We start from the raw sequence: 6,220 nt of genomic DNA on the forward strand, positions 1-6,220 counted from the left end.
GAAACAAGAAAAATGGAAAGGGGATATCAGAAACATAACCCATATACAGTCGGAAAAATGAAAGAATACCCATGAACGAACATATAAAACACGCTGTATTTTCCTGTCACCGTGTCACAAAGAAAATTGCCCAGCGCAAGTCCATCTAATAATAATTATTACATGGACTTGCGCTGGCCAATTTTTTGTATGACACGGTGACAGGAAAATACATCGTGTTTTATATGTTCTTTCATGGGTATTCTTTCATTTTTCCTACTGTATGAAAAATGAGGAAGGAATATTAATAAATGAACCCGGGGAAATAATGAGAAATTGGCAAACTTATTTTACACAACTTTTAAACAAAAACGAAGAAGAAAGGGGAACAATCCAGGAAATTGAAGATGACCATATAGTAATAGAAACACCTACGAGGGAAGAAATAGAAAATGAAATAAGAGGGCTAAAAAACAATAAAAGCCCAGGAATAACGGAAATATCGGCGGAAATGATAAAGGCAGGAGGAAAAAGACTACACAAGGAGATACATAGCCTGATAAAAAGTATATGGGAAACAGAAAGAATGCCAGGAGAATGGACCAGGGCAAGGATATGCCCCATACATAAAAAAGGTGATAAAATGAGATGTGAAAATTATAGAGGTATCGCGTTGCTAGAAGTCGTGTACAAAATATTGACAAACATCTTAAGAAAAAAGCTGAATCAATACACGGAAAAGATATTGAGCGAATATCAGGCAGGATTCAGAAGTAATAGGTCGACGACAGACCAAATATTTGCGTTAAAAGAAATCCAAACTACGTGCTACGAACATAAAATAGCAGTATACGTCCTGTTCGTCGACTTTAAACAGGCCTATGATACGGTAAAGCGGCAACAGATGTACGCACTAATGAAAGAAATGGGCATACCAAGTAAAATCGTCAGGATGGTAAAGATGACTATGGATAACTCCACAAACGAAATAGCATGGAAGGGACATAAATCAAATAATTTTGAAACAAAGGAAGGATTAAGACAAGGAGACCCACTATCAACGACCCTTTTTAATGTAATACTGGAAGGAATAATCAGGAAAAGTAAAATAAGCACACAGGAAACGATTTTTAAAAATGGCCACCAATGTATTGCATTCGCAGATGATCTAACATTATTATCGACAAGTAAGAAAGAGCTAACAAAATTAATGAGCAATATAATAAAACAAGCCAAACCTTTTGGTCTTCTCATAAATAAGGAAAAGACAAAATACATGATAATGGGAGAAACAGATAAAGAAAATGAAGACAATTTCACATTGGAGATAGAAGGAGAAAATATATGCGCATTTAAAAGAGTTTCAGAATTTACATACCTGGGTGTAAAAGTAGATGAAAAGGGACATGGGGAAGGGGAAATAAAAGCAAGAATAGCAAAAGCAAACAAAAAGTATGGAGCATTGCGTCCATTAATGAAATCCAAAGATGTGTCAAGAAAAACAAAAATAAGAATCTACAAAACAGTTATCAGACCTACAGCTACATATGCATGTGAAACATGGGTGCTTAAAAAATCAGAAATAGACCTTTTAGAAAGATGGGAGAGGAAAATACAACGAGCAATATATGGAGGCGTGAAAATAGACGGTCAGTGGAGAAGAAGAAATAATAAGGAACTTGAAGAACTATATAATGAACCAAAAATAACGACGGCAATCAAAGCACAGAGAATCCGATACTTAGGACACATAGAAAGAATGGGAAAGGCGAGAATGCCAAAAATGGTTCTATTACGTAAGCCAATACAAAAAAGAAGAATAGGAAGACCAAGAAGGAGATGGAAGGACAGCGTATATGAAGACTTAAAACAAAGTAATATTGTAAACTGGAAAGAAAAAGCTTTGGACAGAAAACAATGGAAGGAAGTGGTGAAGAAATGTATGGAAAGACTATAATGTTAAGTGTAGTATTAAGTGTTTTATACAAACAAATGTAATATTGTATATATTATAGTAGTATAGAATATAGCATTATATATAAATATGTAATAGTAATTGTAAGGAAAAATTAAATCTTTCAGCCCTAGGCCTTCACGGCCTGTTGAGCTTAATAAATAAATCTTATATACAAGGTTTCAATGTTTAGTGAACGTATCCATGCGCATGGACTAGTCAAATAATGTCGAGATTAGTGGGCTAGCAAAACAAGTGTTTGAATTGGATTCAATAAATTCAGTCTTTTAGAGGAGGCGGTCTGGTTAGAGCGTATCTCTCAGAGACTATTGCTGCGAGTGACTTCCAGGTTTGTTCTGGAGTGGTTAATCTTTTAACAGGGGTATGTGCCCAATATGGGCCGGTTCGTGTTAAATCGATATTTCCTAAGTTTGAGTATTGACCCAAATTTGGGAGATCAGTCTTGATATTGGTCTTGGAGCTGATAGCGATATACGAGTTAGAGGGACTGAGGGCTGTATCAGTTGTTTCGTGAACGTAATCAGGTGCAAAGACTCCTTTCTGTGGAAAGGCTTGGGTGAGTCGATTGATCGGGTTGTTAGCAGCGAGGGGTGTACTTCCGGATACTAATTTGTTAATAATTAGCGGGGCGAGGGTGCGAACGGCGGAACATTCGGCAAGTGAAGCGCTACCTCCAAAGTAGGTCGAATAAACGGGCGATACGAATCTGGTCACATCAGCCAGGTAATGAGGATTTTGATGTACGAAACTGGTCACACTGGCCAAAAAAAGAGGGCTACGAATCTGGTCACATCAGTCAGGTAATAAAAATTGTAAGGAAACTGGAAACATTTTTTTTTAATTTATAGAAATTTATTTATATCGTAGTAGGTACAAGTATAATATTAAAATACAAAAAATAAATCTTATTTTATTGTAGCACAATATATGTGAGAAACACTTTTTACAAAATGCATGGTTGTAATTTGATTGTCCTTAAGATCTTGTAAAAGATTCTCCAAAAAGCGCTTTCTTCGTAAAGTATGCGAATTCCTCGATTTTATAGGAGTATTTATACTGTTACATTTGATATAAACCTCATTTTGAAATTTAGTCAAAACTGTCATGAAATCAAAAATTGATGGCGAACAGTAATGAAATGAATTGTTAAAGTGTGAATGGAAAGATTCACAGCCGTTTGTTGTTTGATTTAATTCGGCACTAGCATCCGCCCAAATGTTTGGGGGAAATTTAGATTCTTCCGAAATATAATGATCAGTTAGATAGTCCGCAAACTGTATAACTCGCGTATCATTTGGCATCACTTCCATCATCTCAAATACAAAAAAGTCACTAACAATATTTTTATCTAGGAGAACCATACCAAAACACAAACGCAACCAATTTCCGATATCAGAACTTTTGTCTTTATGTTCACAACATCAGCCTAAACTTTGAATTTTGCGCAACCAAGATTGCGTTAGGTGAAATCTGCACCCATGGATTATGATGCCAGTCCATACATATTTCACGGCATTGTGAATAGCAGTTTCGAAGTCTAATACAATTTTTGTGGGTCGAAGAAGCAAATTATGTTCAGAACACAGATTTTTAACTTCCTGTAAGCACAACTTGTATGTTAACTCGCACTTATCTTTAAGGAGGGGGTATGGTTTGAAATCAACAAATCAAGCACATTTTTGTAAATTTTTTTCGAAGATATGGTACAATTATTTTATTTTTAAATTAAATAAGCATATTAAGTACAATTCAAAGAATATTTAGAAAAAAATTAAATCCAAAATATTGAAAAATAAGCCATTGGTGACAAATTTTGACAGGCAGCTCACAAAAAAATGGATTTTGCGGTGGACATCAGAACTCGACACTCGATCATACGAAACAAAAAAATCAAAAAGATTTAATTAGCTTATGAGTTTCACGAGGTCACAACGTCGAGTTTTTTTATTTTTAATGATTTTTGAATTTTTGGTATCACTCAGAAATCGAAAAAAAAATTAATTTTTGGAAAAATTTCGTGAAAATCAACAGATTTATTATGGTTGAACAAAAAATAAGCAAAAAAAGAAAAATATCTCGACGGTGTTACCTCGAGAAATGTCTAAAGAAAATCTGTGCAAAATATCAGGTAGATCGGCCGAGTAGTTTTTCAGTTACAATGTCCACCGCATTTGAAAAAGCAGTTTTGAGAAAAATGCGTTTAAAGTTTTGACAACTGCATCTTCATCTTCTTATTTGTCTGCCAAATCGTGAAGTGATGCACATTGGAATATGTTTTTTGAATCGAGGAGTAATCTACAAAAGAGAAGGCGAACAGTTATTTAACGTTTCTCACTACGCACAAGCGTGCTGGCGCGAAGTCGCGGCAAAGCGAGTCGAAGGTAGGGATATTCAACACCCTGTATCTCTGGTAATTTTACTCCGATTATTTTGAAAATTTCAGAGAGTATTCTTGAAAGTATGCACTTTTATTTGAAATAATAATTTTTTTTTAAATATTTCAAACCATACCCCCCCCCCTCTTAAGTAAGCAGAATAATAATGGAATGTAGTGTCCATCAAAATAACCATGCACAGTAAAAAGTTGTTTAAAAAATTTTGTGCAATATTGGAAAGTTCCGTCCATGTATAAAATCTCTGATTTAGCTAAAACTGCTAAATTTGCTTTACATCCCAAAACAATTATTCCTTGTGAACATTCATTGTATAGAATAAACTCTTCATTTTTGGATGTCTTGTAATTATGACGAAAATCACTAAGGAACTTGTGTACTTCCTCTGCGTTGCGCGGTATAGTCGGATACGTTTTTTGACGTTGATTGTACATATTCTCCCTTATACATTTTAAGAGTAAACAGTAGCGATCAACAGGTAGCAATAAAAATATAACTTCGGGAGATAGTATCATAAACTTTGGCAACAGTGGTAATCTTTGACATTATCCAAGATTAATATTATTGACAATTTAACTCATAGGCGCGCTAAATGGAAGTAACCGAAACAATTTTTTTATTAGTAAATAAATATTTCTAAAAATAAACCAAAATGGGTGAAAATTTTATGTTAACATGGTATTTGCACGAAATAATAATAATAAATAATAATTTCGTTGTGAAGCGAAACGAGAGCCGTCTTATTTTATTTAGTTCATAGAGCGCCAAAGGCACTCTATAACGGCCCTTCAACCATTCTTAGGGTCCCATCAGAGGTGCATATTTCATTCTTTTTGAATTACTAAAATTCGGGCTACCGTTATCGATTCACAGCTAAAGACGAACGAAAGTTTTACTTCTAATATTAGCAATATCACAAATAAAATAAAACTTATTAGAACTAGTCTTCTGGTTAAACCAATCGTGGCTTGCGGCTTCTAAAATTTGCAAGCCAACGAATTGCCGGAGCTAAGAAGGCCGAGGGAATTCTACCAGGTTACGTCGTACTTCATGGAATGATTATTTATTATTTTGATTAGTTCTACTAGTAATCTGAGCATTGGGAACTAATCTTTGTTGGAATTTTACCGTGCTGGACAGGTGGGAAGTGAGATGCAGCCTGATAGATCTTCCTCGGCATTGTTAGCTCCTGCAATTCGTTGGATTCCAAATTTTAGAAGCCACGAATGATGTAACCCAAAAATTAGTTCTAATAATAAAGTTTTATTTTTGATATTATTAATATTAAAAGTAAAACTTTCATTCGAATAATAAAACGATATTGACACTCCCCCCATATTTCGTATTTCCGTGTACACGTCTGGACGTGAGCTGTAAGCGAAAATAATCATACAAGTGACATACAGCGTGTCTCGTTCCCTGTTCAATTGCTGCTGGCGTGGTATATACAGTTTGTCTCGGTAAGTTCTCATTGAATATGCATACATATTCTAGAGAACAGATGGTTGCAAAAATATATGTTATAGGCTTAGGGTTGGAAAAAAACAAAATTTGTAGTTTGTTTAATTTAATCGTGAGAATATAGGAAACTAATATGGTACATATTCTAACGTTAGTTTGAAGAACATAATAGAAACGTTGTGAAAATGAATGAAAAATAATTAAAAAAATTGACAAATGCATTAAATTGCATTAAATACATCTGAAATAGAGATAAGTTATTTATTCTTTGGTGGACTGTTTTTGATTAATGTTTTTGTTTGTTAAGTTGTCCTGAACACTTATTTGATTAACAAATCAAAAACATAAAAAAATTGAAAAAATTAACAACTCGTTTTTATTACATACGGTCCACATATACATAATACTAGTT

The sequence above is a fragment of the Diabrotica virgifera genome, chromosome 9 (genome assembly GCF_917563875.1).
Source record: "Diabrotica virgifera virgifera chromosome 9, PGI_DIABVI_V3a".
Taxonomy (NCBI): Eukaryota; Metazoa; Arthropoda; class Insecta; order Coleoptera; family Chrysomelidae; genus Diabrotica; species Diabrotica virgifera.